Raw genomic sequence first — 19,386 nt, forward strand, 5'->3', positions numbered from 1 at the left:
TAAGGCCGAAGGGCTTCCCCTCCCTCCACCCCGTTTTCCCTTCGACACGGACGCGCTTCGGTTAGGCCTCCCGGAGTCTGCACGGGGCGGAGTAAATAAACTACAACTCCCAGCAAGCTCTGTTCAATCATGGTGTTGTCTTACACACGTAGGTTCATTCCGCGACCGAAAAAAATAATCCCGAGAGTTTTTCGAGGAACGCGGCGCGGAGAGTTCCATTTGGCCTTGAGCTACACCTGAATACCGTTAATGTTCCCTACCGAGTCAGGTCGTCACGATAGGGTAGGCTATCCAAAGCGCGGAAGGGAGTGGGGGAGTCCGTGGCGGGAGATGGGGGAGGGGTGTGGCGGAGGGATTCGTGCGTCGAGCCGTGAAGTGGCCCGAAGCGGAGAGCGAACGCGTCTGAAAGGGACTGAGGGAATTGTGCTCAGTGCGGGGGGCTCCGAGGAGGCCTGCGGCCTCTCCCTGCCCGCCGCCTGCAGGTCAGTAAGCGCGGACGACCCTCGAGGTGGCCGGCTCCGAGACGCCGGGGCAGCCTCGCAGATATCCCCTCTTCCCCAGCTCCCTTCCCCATTGTTGACCCTGAGTTTGCCTGGTTGCAGGCTGACCGGTTGGGGGGCCGACTACTTCCGGTTGGGGGGGGGGGACCTGGGCTCCTTGGGAGAGGGGCCACCAACTTCCGGCGGGGGCGGGTCCAGCCAGGGTACCTGCTCACTTCCGGTGCAGAGGCCGGGCTGAGGGTGGTGGTCTTGGTGCAGGCTCCCCCCGATCTCCGCGGGGAGCCTTCCCCCTTCCCGTAGTACCGTGCGGCCCCAGGTCTTCAGTTAGGCTTCGTTCCCAGCCCCCACCTGTGTACCTGCCGCCGAGCTCCGGGCACCAAGGAGGCTTTGGTGGAGGAGATGCCGAGGGCTGGACCCTTTCCTGAGCGCACGGCGGCTCCATCCTTCCTTCCGTCAGGAGGACCTTGAACGTCCTGTGCTGTGGTGCGGGATGGGGGCCGAGCTCAGGTGTGCCGAGGCCACCTCTCTCCCCGGCCCTTTACCCGGTCACGCGTGTCTGGGTCGCTAGAGTGGGCTTAAGTCGCGAAGCGTGACGCGCACGCGGTCGGAGTGGCGGCATTCCCTGCCCTCGGGGAGCTTCCCCTCTCTTGGAGGCAGCCCCGCGTGGAGTCTAATAACGTCAGCTCCTCCGGGGAAGCGTTTCACTTGGGGGCTCCGCTGCCTGACAACGGGAGCGCTGGCGGACTCCGAAGGGGACTCTGTTATATCCGAGGCTTCCAGAGTAATCCCCTCCTGGGAGCCCCGAGGGGCTGTGAGGTTAATGAGGTAACTGGTGGAGCCCTGGGCCTAGGGTTCAAATCCAGCCTCCCGACCCTCCACAGGCCCCCTCGCTCCTGGCTCCCGGGGTCTCGAGGATCGATGAGAATCTCCAAAGCACCCGAGCCTCTACTACAGATGTCTGTTCTTTGGGATGAACTGTGGGGCAAAATGTAAAAGTGCCCGACTTGGAGTCAGAAGACTCAGGTTCAGGTCCTTGATGTGTGTGACCCTATCAGGCTCTTCACTCCGCTTTTCTAAGAACTTCAGTTCACTTATCTGAAAAATGAAAGGGTAGAAACAGATCTCTTTTTTATTTATCATTATTATTATTATTTTCTATTCGTTTCCTTTTCTAATACTCCTGTTCATTTGCAGTGATTTCCCCTTTCCTAACCACAGGACCTTTCCTTGTAACAAATGAGTACAATCAAGCAAAACAAATCAGCACATAAACTCTGCCTGTAAACTTGTGCCCTAGTCTCCACCCAAGGGTCCATCCCATCCCTTCCACCTGGTGGGCCTGTGCTTCACCAGCATTCCATCTTCCATCTCAGTGACTTTCCCCTGCCTTTCTTCAGTCCCTAGAATGCACTTCTCCTTTACCTCTTAGAATTCCTAGTTTTAAAGCACAGCTTACAAAGTGCTTCCTACATGAAGCCTTTCCTGATTTCCCCAAAAGTTAGCACCTCTCCCTGGAAATTGCCTTGTATTTATTTTATATTTTTTGTATGTGAGAGTGTGAGTTGAGTGTGTGTGTGTGTTGTTTTCCTAATACAAAGTAAGCTCTTTCTAGACCCTAGACTCTAGGGACTGTTTTGTTTCCCCATTGTATCCCAATCTCCTGATATGTATGCAATATTCATCATTAGATACATAGTGGGTAGGCATTTAATACATTCTTGTGTGGTGATTGATGGTAGAATTGGTCCCTGTATTGATCGGAACTCTGAAGTCTTGATTAAAATTTCCGTTGCATTTTTGTGGCCAACCTATAAATTGTTCTTTTGGTTCTATGTACTGATTCTGCTGAATTATGTTTTAGGGCACTATTCAACGGCAATATTCTGTTCTTTAGCAAGCATGAAACATTTACTAGTTTGTGAATGCTGATTATTTGAACCTATAATTGAAATTGCTATAAATTGGCATAATTTGAAATAGTTTAGATATTAAATTGCATTATTAGTGCAATAAGTATTAATAGATATTAAAACTGTTAAATTTATTTTTGTTGAACTTTTAATAAACTACTCCATACTTTCATTAAACAGCCTCATAATCCAAGATGGAAATTATAGCTTGTTTTCTTCATCTTAAACCTTTTTGTGGTTTTTGTCTTTCTTTTTAAGAAAAAAGATGATTATTCTAGGTTTATAAAACCCAGTTCTTACTTTTTGGTTTCTTGTATTGGGTGATGAGAGAATGAAGGAAGGATTTGCAAAATTATCATAGAGTTCCTTTGGGGGGGGAGGGGACCACCAACATAAAAGTCAGAGTCAGAGTTTAATGAAAGAGGGGAACATACAAATGACCTCCAAATAATTAACAAGGTATTTATTTCATTGTCATAAGAATGTCTTGTTAAAAGGAAAATAGAAACGTTCTTTCTTTGTTATGCTATAAAACACATAATAGTAGATTCATCCTGACAGATTAAACTCGAGGATTTAGAATTATGGAAATGATAGGAAATTGTGGAGAAAGTTAGAGAAAAATGATGTTAAAATGTGAACTGAGATAGTTATATTTCGTTTGTGTAGTTGGAAAGCAAAGGAGTATATTAAATTGGCCTTTATGATGTTCCACAAGAGAAATGCAATATAATAGAAATAAGAAAAATTGCGGTAGCTTAAAGACTTGAACAGGTTGAAAAAGTATCTGTTCAGAAAAAAGCAATACATAAAGCACGTATCTGAGAAAGGATGTTTTCTGATAAGTGGCAGTTATTCATTGGTTCTATTAAAGAAGAAATATCAGAGGGGCATGTGCGGAGAAGAGAGTGAAGACCATAGAACATTTTAGAAAGAGAGTTATGTGAAGAAGCTGGAGCATTTGCTGTGTAATAGAAGAAAGCTGCGGAAATATGCTTGGTTCTTCTTTCTGTTATTTTTCTAAACAGGACACCAAACAAAAATTAGAAAATGAACTTAGAATGTATTTTGGGGGTGTGACTAAAATTTTGTTTCAACTGAATGATTTAGGAATCTGCACTTCTAAGTAATAATGTTCAGATTATATGACTACATCTGTTTTCAAAGCATCCAGGGATCATACAGACCAAAGTAGTTAGGCATAAGAGTCAATAATACAAAGCTCAGTAGAATTGTTCACATTTGTCATCTTACACAGATGTTTTACCCTTTTGGAACATAGACCTTTGATTAAGAATGACTCCTGAAATCTACTTCAATCACTCTGCGGCATCCTGAACAAGTAGAGATCCAATCTCTATCTTAAGTGACGTAGCACTCACTCAAAGGGCAGTCTGTTCCATTTGGGCATAGCTCTAATTTGAACCAAAAAAAAAAAATTGTGTACATTGAGCTGGAATTGGCCTTCCTGTGATTTCTGTATTTCCTTTGTGTAGTTGGAAAGCTATTTACTATTTTTGTTTATCTTTTGTCTCATCCAAAGTATACTAATATTCTTGAAATATGTTTATATCCTAAAGGTTTGAGTAGTAGGTAAGATTTTCTTATCCTATAGATATTTTTCTGCTTACCTGTTTTGTTTTTTTTTTTAACATTACAAAAATTGTAGGCTTTGACTTTCCAGATGGAAATCAAGGACAGGAAACTCAATTGCTACCTCCGTACTTATAAGGTGTAGGGTATGATCATGGTTTGAACAACATCCAAGATACAACCGAAAATTTGTATGATCTTGCTTCCAGTTTAAACCATTTAAAACCTTACTTCTCAGCATTTCAGCTGACTGCTATCCAAACTCTTTTGTCTTCTGTTTCAATACCCAGCTTTCCATTCAGTAAATATTTATTAAATGCCTCCTCCTCCTCCCCCGCACCCCCAGCAAGACTTTAGCATTCTCAGAATTGGAATGAACCTCAGATAATGTAAACTTGTTCAGTCTCATTCCTGAAGTAGACTCCCCTTTACACACCTCAACCCACCAACAGTGTTGAGGAGCACGCCGCACATTTCTGTTATTTGGACGCTCTGTACAGTCAGACAAAACCTTCCTCTTTGTAACTTCTGCTACAACATTGTCCCAGAAATGAGTTGGACTATCTGACTGCTCTCCCTCAAATGGCCACAGACCCTTCGGGAGATGCAAAGAGAGTAAAGATGTTCTGAATGTGCTGCTCTAACCCTTCTTTTTTCTTTCTTTTTTGTTTGCATAGTGTTTTTTAAAAAGTATTGTTTAAATCAGCAAAAATCTGCCTTCTTACCTTCTCTCCAAACTTCCCTAGTCTGAATTGAGAACAGAAGAAAAACAAAACCCATTACAAATATAATAAATCAAAACAAATTTCCACCTTTTCCATGTCCAAAAAATTTTGTTTCATTCTGTGCTCAAAGCCCTTCACTTCTCTATCAGAAGGTGGGTGGCGTGTTTCATCTTTACTCCTCTGCATGGTGATTGGTTATTATGCTAATTAGAATTCCTAGTTCTTTCAAGGGTTTTTGATTTTTGTTTTGTTTTTTGCTTTTATCATATTGTCATCAAATAAACTGTTCTGCTGGTTCTGTCTGCTTCATTCAACATCAATTCATATACGTTCCCAGATTTCTTTACAGCCCTCTCCATCATTTCCTCCAGTGCAGTAGTATTCTATCCCATTTATTATACCACAGCTTGTTCATCCATTCCCCAGTTTAGACCCTCAGATTCCTATTCTTTGTCATCTCAAAAAGGCCTGTGAATATTTTTATATATCTTAAAGTTTGTTTTTCTTAGGATTGATCCCTCCCTTAATTATCCTCCCCTGGCAACCTTTTCCTAAGCATTTGCTTGAGTGAAATTTATTTCTGTTTCCAATTCTCTGTGTGTTCTTCCTTCTTTTGACCAGTTCATTTGAAAGTGAGGTTCAAATGTCAGCTGCTCCTCTCCAGTCCCCTCTTTGTTTGTATAGATGTTTCCTTGTGTATTCTGATTATATGAGATGTTTCCTAACCTTTTTCCTTCCCCAGTGTTGACTTCTCCTCTCTTTCCATTCTCTTAAAATCAGTTAGGTATAACAGAACTGCTCTCGGGCTTTGTGTAATTAGACTCTCTCTGTGACCCTGAAAGATAATAGGCAACTGAGAAGATACAAGTATTTTCTCATATTTGAGTGTAAGCAGTTTATCCTTGTTTAGCTCTTTATCATTTGTTTATTCCCATTTGCCTTTTTTATATTTTTTACTCCGGTGTTTGTACTTCAGTTTGTATGCAGCTCTGGTGTTTTCATCAGGAATGCTTGGAAGTCCTGTATTACATTAAAGTTCCATTAGTAGCATATACTCCATTTTGCTGGGTAAGTTATTCTTGGCTAAGTCTGTATCCTTTGCCGTCGGAAATCTTGTATTCCAGGTTCTTCTCTTCTTTATAGTGGTGGCTGCTAAGCAGTGTGTGTTCCTGACTGTGACTTCTTGGTACTTCAGTTTTTTCTGGCTGTTGCTACATTTTTTTTCTTTGACCCAGAAGCTCTAGGCTTTGACTATGACGTTCCTTGGAATTTTTGTTTTGGGGGTTTCTTTCATGAGGTGACTAGTTGATTCTTTTCTGTTTCTACTTTGTCTTCTGGTTTTAAGAGAACTAAGAGATTTTCTTGAAATTTGATAGCTAGCCTCTTTTTTTGGTCATAGCATTCAGATAGTTGGATTCTTCTTAATTTTTTTCTCCTTGATCTTTTTTCCAGGTCATTTGTTTTTGCTATGAGATATCATTCATTTTGTTCAATTTTTTTTTCAGTCTTCTGACTCTGTTTTAATTTTTCTTGTTGTTTCATGGATTCATTAGCTTTCTATTTGGTCCATTTTAATTTTCAGGAATTTTGTTGCTTAGGCAAGGTTTCTGTACTTGTTGTGCCAAGCCATTAATTCCCTTTCCAATTTTCTTCCATAGCTCTCATATCTTTCCCAATTTTTTCCTCAACCGTTCATTTAATTTATAAAAACATTTTAAATTCTTTTTAAAAAATTCTTGCTACATCTATTCCAGGAATTCCAATTGAATTTGTGCCTAAGTTCTTTTTCTCTGAAGCTTTGCTTGTAGATATTTTAGAACTATTCTCTTCTGAGTTTGTGTCCTGTGCTTCCCTTATCATCACAATAGTTTTTTATGGTGGGATTCTTTCTTTTTTTTTTTTCTTATTTATTCTTCCAGCCTACTTCCTGAATTCAGCTTGGATTTTAGGACTATGGTATTAGGCCTGGGCTCTGCTGCACTTATGGAGGGAAGATCTAGGCTGATCCTGTTCCTGCTTTCTTGGGGGGATATAATGTTACAATTCCAGGATCTCAGGGACAGGCTGGGGGCCTATAAACTTTGATTGCTGTTAGAGTGATCTGGTTGAGGACAATAATTGCTGCTCCCTGGTCTGAGCTCTGCACATTTCTGACTTGGGTTTGGGTCTGAGCAGCAGTAGACTGCTTTTGGATTAAGGCCCTATCAGCCAGTTGGAAAGCTCTGTTGGCTCAGAGTGGCTGAATTACAGGCTTCCCTTTGGTCTGAGATTCCTGCCTTGCTTATTCCTCTGCAGGCCGAACTAGATCCTGAAACCAAGACCGCACTCTGCTCCTGGGGTCTGAGTTCCCCTACTACTGCTTGCTTCTGAACTTCATTTCTGATACACGGTACAGGGCCTCCCTACCAGGGAACACCACTTCTCTGTGCATGTCCCATTCTCCGTTCACCTTGGATCTTGGTAGTGGGGTCCCCATTGTAATGTCCCAGGTTGAGTTTGGGGTGTCCTCTTACCTTGGTGAACAGCCTCTCCCTGGATGTTGCTTGTTTTTTTGACTTGACCCCTGTCCCCATTGTCAGTAGACCTCTCTGTCTCCCTGTGTGGAGCTGGGTTGGACAAATGACCATTGTGACTTTTTTGGATTTTTCCCATCAGGATTTGGTCTGGTACATTTTCTAGGTCTATATTGAGGAGTTTTGTGGAAGAGAACTTGGAAACGCTTCCTACTATTCCATTGTATTACTTTCCATTTTTAAGTTGAGTTCATTTAAATGAAGACACAGTACTAAGAGTTTGGAAATTATCTACGCATTCAAGTTTCATTTACCTTCTTGGGCAAATGGAAGACTGCTTGTTTCCAGGACTGCTTTCGTGACCCAATGATAACAAGAGTTACAAGAGCTTTTTGAAATACATCAAATTAAAAGAAAACATTAATAAATTTTCCCTAATAGTTAATGTGCCCTATGCTATTTGTGAATGGTGATGTAAGTCAATGGCCTTGATTATATTTGTGAGCTTTTCTGGTGTAAATATTAGCAAAACTTTAGGGGGTTCCCTCTTTTAAATACTGAGTCATATACTATGATCTCTGCTCTGAAGTCTGAGGAGGCAAAGAATCATTCATGAAATAGCAGTGTCTGTCATAGTATCATTTCAAGATGCTATTCAGCAACAAATACATATCAGGATTTTTGCCAATGTGAGAACCCCAGGTTTTTAATCTTGCATGAGTTTCTGAAGATGAAAAATTCACCCCCCTGCAGTCTACCTCATGATCCTCCATGAACTTAGCTAGGCTAAGGGTTCTCATGTGACAGCCTTGGTCTCACTGGGTTCATATTCAATGCCTTTCCAGTATGATAGAACATGAAATAGATTAGAGCAAGAAGGAATTTTAAATGCCATCTCATTCAGTGCCTTTGTTTTACAGATGAGGAAACTGGAGCCAGAGAGAGGAAGGGAATCTGCATTTATAGAGAGGCTAAATGCATACCCAAAAGAGTTCAGTTTGAACCCAGGTCCTCTGGTTCTAAAACCAGTTCTCCACTGTACCGCACTGCCTCTCCTGTGGGATTTGAAGTCAACTCCCGTAGCCTTTGAAAAACCTAGGCATCTTCATTCTATGATCTATTCATAGGATTTTAGTAGAAGAATAAGAATGGCTGGCATTCATGTAGTGCTGTACGGTTTATAAGAGCTAAGACATAGCTGGGAAGTAGATGTGGCTGGCTGGGTAGCATTGGATGTTTGCTGTGGATTGCAGATCTGTCTGGGGCATCTTGATTAGCCTGACCTCTGTTCTCACATTCTGCCTACTCTTCCCTATTGAATATTAAGCATTTTGGTCTCTGTGATAATGTTAACCTTGGCCAAGAATAAACAGGCACAGTCCTTTTCTTCACACAGCTTACGTGGCAAATACAGAGCTCTCAGATGTGAACACTTTGCAAGCTTTAAAGCACTATAGAAATGCTAGCTGTTATATGATTACATCTATGTGGACATTTCTTCCAACTGAGTTTGGAAGAGAAATTGAGCAGCGTGCTGGTTAGAGTAGACAGAGTGCTGCTCACTGCCCCCTGTTAGCCCAGTGACCGTGGGCAGATCAGTGTCTCTGGGCTGCAGTTTGCTCTTCTGTTGGCTTGGGAGGGTGATTACCTTCCATAGGTATCCAGATGCAGAATTGGGCCAGGTGATCTCTAGAGGCTGCAGATCTGTGAGTCTGTGTGTGAGGAGACGAAGGCATGCATGTGAAAGCAGTGTATGCTGAATTAAGTTGGTTTTATCTGGCTTTACCGTAACTCCTGCTAAGTGTCTGGATAGTTAAAAGAATTTGAATAACTTTTCCTGCATCTACCTTGAAATTGATAATTTCAAGATTGTTGGGAAACTTCTCTGCCTCCCACAATAACCAGTGGATCTCTGCTCTTAATTATGTGACCCCAGGGCAGCCAGGTGGCGCAGTGAATAAGAGTGGGACCCGGCGTCTGGAGACCCGGGATTGGTTCTGGCCTCAGATACTTGGCACCCACACAAAATAACTGGCTGTGTAACCTTGAGCACGTTACTTAACCCCAATTGCTTTAAAAAAAATATATGTGACCTGGTTCTTGGGCCCAGAAGCAATTGTGTTTTCCTTTGTTTCCTTCTAGATAATTGGCTAAGTTACTTGTCTTTTTAGAGAAAAAGAGAAGCTACAAAAATAAAACTGAGCCCCACAAAATTTCCCCCCTGATACCAGGTAGTGTAACCTCAGGGTTTAATTGCCCCCCAAAAGTGTGTTTCTTTGTTCTGTTCCTGCTTCATTCTGCAGATGTGATGCTGCTGTTTGACTTTATTAAATCCAGATAGGTGTACTCTTGCCCTCCTGTCAACCCCAAACTCTGTCTTATTGCGCTTTACCGTCTACTTTATAGTGTAGAATATTTATGTATTTTAACTGTTGTATTAAGTGGTAAGAAGACCCTTGAAGGTACAAACCAGGTTTATTCTTACCTTCTCCACAATACAGTATGCATTCCTTGAATTCATGATTGTCCATTGGCATCGGTAAGTATTCATCTGCAGGTGCTGAGTAGTGGTATCATGTTAATGTAGAGAGTTTCTAGGTGTAGACAGAGTTCTGAGCTAAATGTTTTTTTTTTTAATCATCCTTATAACTTGTATCCTTTAGGAAAACGTGCTGCAAGGTGAGGTGCCTGAGCTGAGGATTATGATTCCCCCCATTAACCTTCTTAATAGGTATTAATCTGGAAGCTAATAACCAAGTGTAGCGGCAACCACAGGATGGCTGTATGCCATCCCAGGATGGCTGCTAGCACAGGTTCTAAGATCTGCTTTACTGGGAAAGATAGCTTTTTAAGGGGTCAGCAGTCTTTTTAAATTTCATTCATTAGTTCAGGGGAAAAGTCAGCACCCTGGACTTCAAGGAAAATACAAGCAGAGAAATAAAGACCAACATACAGGACTCTGCCTGAATCAAAGCAGTATTGCTATGCACTTTACATACATCCCTGGATCAAGAGAGCCTTTACATCTGAGCAGTCAGAAGTTCTGAACATACCTCGATCAGAGAATCACAAAATCCTTCTCATAAGGGAGCCCCCAAAGCAAAATACCAACCCAGAGCATATGTACACTTCTCAGAGCCAGAGGGCATCACAACCCTGGTGACTCAGGGCCTAATTAGAAATTAGCAGAAGGTGTGAAAGCCTTCCTGCAAGCAGGCTTCTGCCTAAGCAAGCTTCCCTTAATGGGTTCCACCTGAGGCCATCCCATTAACATTATATCAAGTCAGCTCAACACACACTTGTGGAATATCTACCACCTGTCACTTTCTCTTATGGCCACTAGGAATCTAGGAATCTCCCTCTTTTTTAATATGGGCAAATTGTTCCTCTTTCTTTTTCCACCCTGCTGTGTATCATGCCAGTTTTCCCCAGAAACACCTGGAGCTTCTATAATAGTTTTTGTTTAGTCATATCTGACTCTTCATGATCCCATTTAAGGTTTTCGTACAGGAGTGGTTTACCATTTCTTTCTCCAGCTCATTTTACAGATGAGGAAACTGAGGCAGACAGGGTGACATGACTTACCTGGGGTTACTCAGCTAGTGAGTGTCAGATCAGATTTGACCTCAGGTCTTTCTGACTCTAGGCTCCGTGCTGTACCCACAGTAGAGGGCCCTTTATTGCCATCCCCAGCCAGAGCTGCCTCTCAGACACTAGATCTTTATCAACACATGTTATGTGGTAGGCCTTGTGCTAGTTACCAAGGGAAACAAAAATGAAAGACAGCCTCTGCTCACAAGGACCTTTTATAATGTGGGTATATACTTCTAAGGATGTGATCCAGGCAGTGTACTCCATCTGAGTTCTCTAAGAAAACTTGAGGTGAGGAAGATTCAGCCAGGGGGAATCAGGGAAAGTTTCGTGGAAGAGTAGCATCTGAACTGTGCCTTAAAGGAAAAGAAGGATTTCAATAGGCAGGAATGAGTCCAGGTCTTAGGGTACAGGCTTGTAGCAGCAAGCACCCCAAGTGTCCTCAGGGTTGCTGCCACCACAGGTTCTTGGATCTGCTTTGATAAAGGAAAGCAACTCAAAATGGGTTAACAAGCTTACTTTAATCATTCAGACATATGTTGTTTACCTTGTTCAGGGGAAAAAGGTCAGCACCCCGAACTTCAAAGTATACAGGCAGAATTATCAAGACAGAAACAGATCAAGTAGACAGCTTTCCAAACTATGCAGCCATTACATCCATACCCAGTCAACATCTGGGTTTTTCAAAGCCGAGGGGGGGCTCCAGACAACGGCTTCCCAGAATCCAGATCAAATCACAGAACACTTCTCAAAGTGAGCCCCCAAAACAAAACCTCATATCAGGGCTTATATAGCCTTCTCCTGGCTCAGAGAATGTAACAACCTTCTGGACCCACTGGCCAATCAAGAAGTATCTACTGAAAAACAAGCCTCCCACCCCAGGCTCCAGGTGCACTTTAGCCTAGGGGCAGGGAAGATCTTTAAATTTGCATTTCCACTACAAGGCTCTGTCAGAACACTGGAGCAAGAAAAAGGACAGCAGCCAAACCAGGGAGTGGCTGGTGGTCCAGTTTGTCCACAATGTAAGGTGTGTGAAATGAGGCTAGAAAGGCAGGTTGGACTGAGGTCATGGAGGGCCTTGAATGCCAAGCTATAGAGTTTGTATGTTATCCTGGCTACCAAACAGTAGATGACAAATAGGTACAGAGTAATTTTGCACATGTGTCTAATGTAACCATCTTTAGAGTGTGGAGGGGGGGAAGAAATTTATGTGATAATTTTGTTCTATATTTGCAAAGAATAGCAGGTCATGCAGGGTGGATTTGCAATTTCATGTGCAATAACCTTTTTCATCGTACTATGTTATGGAAATGCTTGTTTTATTCTATAAATTTAAAATAAAATTTGATGATGATTTTTAAAAGAGTAAAAAGCAATGACACTGACTTAAAACAGTAGAAAGCTAAAAGGTGTGTTCAGTTTCTATGTCTTTGATGTTTCTGTTACACAAATACTATTTATGTTTTGTAACATTTTACCTGAGGTAGTAAGTAGATGTAAGTTCCTATGGCAGGGACTGTATAGTGTGTATGATCAGGACTAGTTTTCTGTTCTTCAAAATTGTCATCTGATATGGGATTACAGCGGCCATTGTTCTGAGCTGATCTTTCTAAGAATTCTCCAGGGATCTGTTACTGGTGAGCAGTGGAGTTGGCAGTTGTGGCCAAATTTTACCCAACCTCCACAGCTCAGCTGCACCTGCTGACATTTCCTAAATTTGATATTGGAGGCAAAGAGCTCGCAGTGGCGGCATCTTGGCTAAGCCAATTGCCTCCTTTGCCAGAACCAGAATTTTTGGAGTATCAGGGCATGGTGGTGAGATGGCCTAATTACTCAAGCATTTTCCTTCCTTTGGGTAAGGAGAAGCACAGTGTGCTGTGTATTGTTAGCATTGTGTCCATCATAGCTATGTGTCATGGCAAGATGGCAAAAAGGAGGTGGCAAACCTTTATAAATACTTGGCAGGAAAAGGTTGGCTTCTCCACATTGTTGACGCCTTTCTCTTCTAAAAAATTCCCATTTAGGATCATAGATCGAGAGCTGAAAAAGCTTTGAAGGTCATCTAGTCCAGCTCCTTCATTTTACATAAGGGGAAACTGAGGCCCAGAGAGATGAAATGGTTTTCTCTGAAACACATGCTCAGTAAGCAACAAAGTGGAATTCTAGTCCAATCCAGTCATCTTTCTTTTATTAAATGACTAATGCCCAATATGGCAAAATCTTAATTTTCTTTAAGATAATGCTATTCATTCTACTCACTACCTTTTATTACATGATTTATAAAAATCAGATGAAAGAAAAAAATGAATTGCTTAATTTCATACTTTGAAGAAAAAAACCTTGAGACATACAACAGCTTGAACTAAGTTGTGAGCAACGATCAGTTCTTTACACACAATGTAGCACGAGCCTAGTTATCTCCAGTTCACAAGAAGATGAATTTCAGGGTGGGAGTGCTTCAGATTTCTATTTACCTGATTCCTTAACATAGATCACATGGATCCCTTAAGTTTACTTCTAGAGCCCAGATACCCCAGTAGTCCTATAATTAGCTTTAAGTAGAAACCACATTCTAAGTATTTCCATGCAGATATGTAAAAGGGGAGTATGGATGGCTGAAGGTTTTAAGAGAGTTTAAAAGAATGAGAACGTTGAATGCTTAGAAAATGGCAAGTTTCAAATTAGAAAATGTTATTTGTTTTTCATCTTAGCAAAGTTATTTATTATTCAGTGTCTGGGTGAAATAATTTTTTAAAGGTTCACATTTATTGATATAGTAGAGATTCACTAGACAAATTCTTGAGCCAGTGACTTTGGAACTGATAAGAATTTATCAGTGTTTGCTTCTGGATATTACTAAATATGCTTCTGAATTTCGTAAATCTGTAGCTGCTACTGCAGGCTCTTTCTTTGGTTTTCTAAAATGTGACTCATGGAAGAATATAGGTAAAACTGGGGTATGACTATTATAATGTGCTAAGTCATGATTGAGTGTTGTGAGACCATACCATATGTAAGAACAGTCTTTTCAGGCTAATTGCTCATTTAAGGACTATATTATGTAAATGTTGTGGAGTGGTTTTTATCTTGATTTCTGAAAGGGGGCATGAGCAGCTTTATTTTGCCAAAAAGACAGTGTCAGCTGCTAGCCACTTATTTCCTAGCAAAACAAACTACTTGCAAAATTCTAATTGGCAAGTTTTCTTTTCCCTAGAGTTTAATTAAAATCTCTCTGCACCATTCCGTGATACTGAGGATGCTGTAGATTCTTGTAGTGTACCAGAAAAAAAGGACTTGGGTCAGCTTCATCCTGTGCTAATTCTGTGTCCTCTTTAGTTTGGGTAGTAGCTGCATCTAGCAGCACCATGACTAGTAACAAATGAATATATTGTTTATATCATCCTTTTTCCTATTAAAAAGGGTCGAGAGTTTGGCTTTTTCTGGCATTGACCCAAATACATTTAGCTCTTGAAGATTGAGATTTATTTAGCTATCTATGCACAGCATGTTCTGGGAGTGGAAGCGGTTTGTTTAAAGCATTATAGATTCATCATATAGAGCCAGGAAAAGGGGAATTTCCGAGCAAGAAAGGGCCATAGAGATCACTCCCTCTTGCTTTGCAGACCAAGAAACCAAGTTCTAGAACAGCTAGACAGCCTGCCTGATGCCTCACAGGGAGTGAGTAAGAGAGCCAGGATTCCAGTCCAGGGCCTCCCAGCTCAGATCAAGTTTCCACTAGACCATGCTACCTGCTAAGAGACAGAGCCAAAACTTGTACCCAGATCATTTGCGCTTCCCACTATGCCACTAATCTTTCCAGATGGTAGCACAATCGTTTTTGAGGAACCAAAGGAATTCATTCCATCAGAGTTGAACATAGATCCATATTTGAATTCTGAGATTCATTGTGTCCTAGTGGATAGAGAGCTGCCCTTGGAGCCAACCAAGAAGAGCTGAGTTAAAGTCTCACCTCTGACATGTACCTGCTGTATGGTCCTGGGCAGGTCATCTAACCTCTCAGTGCCCTAGGCAGTTCTCTGAGACTAATTTACAGAGAAGGTGTTGACCTGAGTGGGTAGGAGCATTTTATCCAAGAGTTTCCTAAGCCAGTGAAATCAGGTCAGTCCTCATACTCTATGCCAAGTATTTGAAAAAAGGATGGCCAGAGTCAGGAAGCAAATAAACCACATGTAGGATGATAAGGGCCTGCACCAGGGTATGGCAGTGTTAGAGGAGAGAAAGGAATGGGTGAGATGTTTAGGTGGTGAAGTTGACGGGCTTGGTAACAGGTTGGCTCTGGGGGAACAGGGGAGTGAGGAGTAAGGAGTTGAAGATGACACCAAGGGTGGTGCACCTGACAGGAATTAGGAAGGAGGTGGGGTGGATGTAATGAATCTGGTTCTGGGCACATTGAGTTGAAGATGGCACCAGGACATGCAGTTTGAGATACCCAAAGGGCAGTTGGAATTACAAAACAGTGTAGGAGGGGCTAGGGATGAATGAATAGATCTGAGAAATCATCAGCATAGAGACTGGTACAGAGGGAGTGTGATTTAATGGGCACATCTGCACCACTGGCAGCGCCCGTCAGAAGTGCTCTTCATGTATGGAGGAGCACTCTGGACGGATTGAGGGCCTTACATGTTTCACCTGGCAATGAGAAGACCACTCCTGAGGCCACAAGAGCTTCAGCTCAGAGTTTTCCATTCTAGATCTGCACATGATATTGTGGGCTGTTTATAAACCATTGAGAAGAGTGGAACGAATTCCTTTTTAGCTGTATATAGCACAGAAGCTTAGTAAAAATTAAGAGGGATTTAAAAGCTAAGCCATGAGCAGGGAGACTGTGTGTTTACCTTGGGTTTTATAGAAGTTGGTCACTTGAAACTGCTTCTCTCCTTTCTAATGCCACTGCTTTTATGCCTTTTTTACGTTTCAAAATAACCTGCTGAATATGCCTGTATCTCTGTTTTTATCTGGTGAATTCCACAGAAGGCTACATTGACTCTACCTGTAACCTACTTTACGGAAGTAATGCTGACACGTTCTGGGAGTGTGCAGTGGCATGAGACCAAAACTTAACTGGCATCATGGGATCCCAGTTGGTTTAGTTGCTTTGCCTGTCCTACTTGGTAATGCATGTGTAATTATACTGAATGGTAATCATTCTCAAGAGGTTCAAAAGTAGATTGCATTAAAAAGGGATTGAAGGAAAGGAGATGGGAACTAGAGAGACAGAAACATAAATTATAGGGAGTATGTGAGAAAGACCAAAACTTAAAGCTTTCTGGTAACCTGGTAGTTCAAAGACCTTAACCATGTGTTTGAAGTGAGATCAGACCAGGCAAATGATCTTGAGAATCAGGAAATCCATTTTAACTATCACAAGTCGTATGTTATATATACATTGAAAATTAAATTTGATGTTAGCCTTATTTTATCTAATAGCTTTATTGTGTTACAACCTCAGTATCATTTATTTGATAAATTTAAATTTTGATTGTTCAACTTCAATCTTTTAGAAAGAAGTCACAGGGGGCAACTAGGTGGTGCAGTGAATAGAGCACCGGTCCTGGAGTCAGGAGGACCCTCGTTCAGATCCGAACTCAAGACACTTGACACAAAAACTAGCCCTGTGACCTTGGGCAAGTCACTTAACCCCAGTTGCCCTCCAAAAAGCAAAAAAAAGTCACAATTGTGTATTTTTTTATTTGCTGTGTTCACTTCTAACAGATTTCATTTATTAGTCTTGTTAACTAATTCAGAGAGGTTAAATTATTTGTGACTTCCTTGAGTTTGTGAACAAATTGTAAGAAACAAAGAAGATATTCTTTGAAGATCAGAATTGTTCTCTTAATTACCACACCATTAGAGAGACTGGAAATGAGCCTCTGAGCAGGACTTTGGGTGTTACTTGGTTCCTTGGTAGACATGTGACTCTGGGAGGTGAGACCAGCAGCAGCACCAGGTAGCAGACTTTTCACACCATATTTAAAGGGTGTCTGAAGAAATGATGGAAGAGCAGGGGTACAAGTAAGTGTAGACATTTCCTGGGGATGAAACCATGCCCTGACCCTAAGTGGTACACCTAACCAGGAGCGGCTTTAGAAGCAGCTGCCAAGGGGATGGAGCAACATCCTTCACTTGTCACCAACAGTAGCGATGGATGCATTGGAAACTGGAAGTCAGTAGCTGGAAAACAAGTCAGAATCAGGAGGTGGTACACAGGGAGCACTTCCCTAAGCCGAATACTGTGACTCAGGACATGGGTTTGAGTGGAAGCATGTTCCTGCTCATTCAGAAGCTGAAGGCAATACAGAACGTCAGAGTTTCGCCAGAAGAGTAACTGGAAAGTGAGAAGACTCGATTCAGTATTTGCAGATATTGAATGTGGCTTAAGGCCGTATATACTTATCCCTACAATGTATGCTCATGCCTTGAACCATTTCTAGGATTTTTGGGTCATTTTCCTCCCTGTTTTTTTTTCTTCATGTAGTTTCTAGGTTTTCCTATGTGTTGATGGTTTAAATTCCTCTGGGAATTATTTTCACACTTCATCAGTAATCCAAGAAAGGCAGATATCACCTCATCTCTCTGTCAGGTCTAGCTAAACTCTGACTGCCTCAGCTGCTTAGAACCCCTCCTGATTGCTTGCCTGGCTTAGATAAATGGGATTCTCCAGCTTTTCCTTCCAGTAAGCTGTATTGGCACTAAACTGACTCCTTGACCTTAGCACCTGCCCTGCTTCTATGACCTGCATTTCCCTGGTACTGTCATCCCACCTATTGCCTAATCCTGAAGATGCCTGGACTTTACCATCCACCCTCAGCTGCATTCTGAGGGCTCCTGTGCCTGTCCCTCCTCCCTGGAGCTGAGCTTGGGTTTTTTTTTTTTCTCTCCCAGGTAGAGTATAAATATGAGTAGAGACTGTCCTGCTCTTTCTTTATGACTCCCAGTGCTTACCATGGTACTTGGCTCCTAATAAATGCTCAGTAATTTTTTTTTAAACAAATGAAAGAAAATGATTTGTTAGGGGAAGGAATGAGGAGGATTGTGTCTCAGTGTTTTGAATATATGGTATCGGTTTGACCTTGACAGGATCTCGGAGTAGGAGGTTGTTTAATCCAGTCTGTATAAAATCAGGACTCTTGGGGTAGCTAGGTGGTATAGTACCCTAGAGTCAGGAGGATCTGAGTTGAAATCCGGCCTCAGACACTTAATGCTTGCTAGCTGTGTGACCTTGGGCAAGTCACTTAACCCCAATTGCCCTCCCTTCCCCCTCTCCAAAAAGCAAAACAAAACAAAACCACAACAGGACTCTTCTCTGCAGGAAGGCACCCAGCCTACTCTGGAAGACTTGGGTGGTGTTAGGAGCTCATTCCTCATCAGGAAGCCCATTCGTCCTTTTAACAGGACATTTCTGTTTTTATCAGGCTGAAATATGCCTCCCTGAAACTTCAGCCCTTTGCTTCTGGTTCTGTCCTCTGGAGCCAAGCAGAGAATACATTTGGCATTCTATTTGTCAGATACAGACCTAGGTTCTTTCTCGACACCCTAGGAAGACTTTTAAAATGAGTGTTCAATATTACAGGACCAAAAATGCAAATTGGGAAAGAACCTTTCATTCAGCACATGTTGACTGAGAACCTGCCCTGGTGCCAGATACTTAAACAGTCAGAAATAACTTTACACTTAGGATTAAAATGTTGAAAAACAATACAGTCCCTTCCTTCAAGGAACTTTCAATCCAGTAAGGAGAGAAAAAAATCTGAAACAAGGTCGTAAATTGGGCCAAAGGAGAAATCACTTTGAGTGCTCAGTGGGAGGCTTCTCAGAATAGTGGGCAAAATTTGGACTCCAAATAAGACCTGGGTTCAAATCCTACCCAGGTGTGGTAAGTCATCTAAGATCACAGATTTAAAGAGAAAGAACCTTGGCGCCATCTAGTCCAGCCTGCTTGCTTTATGGTCACTCTTATCTACCAAGCCCTTGGAGAGTCTGGAGATGAGTTGGTGATGCTATAAACAGGATTTTGGGGGCTGCTCAGTTGACTGGTAGACATGTGACCCTGGGCCAGGGGCCAGTGGCAGCACCAGGTATCCAGCTTTGTTAGCACTGTGCATCTAAAGGGTGCCTGGAGAAATAACAAAAGAGAAGGGAGCCCTTCCCAGAGGCCCAGGGAGGTCACATGACTTGGTCTGTCAGACAGGAAGGAAGAAATGGATGGTCCTGTGACTTCAAATCCAGTGCTGCTTCCACAGTACCATGTTCTCTAAGCCTCTGTTTCCTTATCTTAAAGGGAGGTAATAATGCCAACAAAAGTTATCCCATGGGGAAGATTAAATGACATAATATGTGGAAACCATTTTGCAAACCTTAAAGTCAGTTTTTATTTTCATTATCCCTTTCAATTGAGAGGATTGTTTTAAGGGTATGTGTAGAGATTGTAGCCTTGGCAAGGAGAAGGGTCATATCATTAGACACTGGAGAAAAGGAAGGGATCCTGTCAAAGGGCTTTGAGATGAAGAGAGACGAGGGAATTCCAGGTGAATGT

The 19,386-nt window shown here is 42.1% G+C and overlaps 1 protein-coding gene across 2 annotated transcripts in view; it reads left to right on the top strand.

The window, feature by feature from the left end:
- Positions 1 to 339: 339 nt before the first annotated feature.
- HMG20A (high mobility group 20A) overlaps positions 340 to 19,386 on the top strand; it is a 71,584-nt gene continuing 52,537 nt past the window's right edge. For both annotated transcript variants that reach the window (XM_069071437.1, XM_069071438.1), the window contains exon 1: positions 340 to 482. The gene's annotated coding sequence lies outside the window, so the exon portion shown is untranslated. The remainder of the gene's footprint in view (positions 483 to 19,386) is intronic.

The sequence above is a fragment of the Petaurus breviceps genome, unplaced genomic scaffold, assembly GCF_028583685.1.
Source record: "Petaurus breviceps papuanus isolate PSGF00001 unplaced genomic scaffold, PetGlider_PUasm1.0 90825, whole genome shotgun sequence".
In the NCBI taxonomy this organism is placed as follows: Eukaryota; Metazoa; Chordata; class Mammalia; order Diprotodontia; family Petauridae; genus Petaurus; species Petaurus breviceps.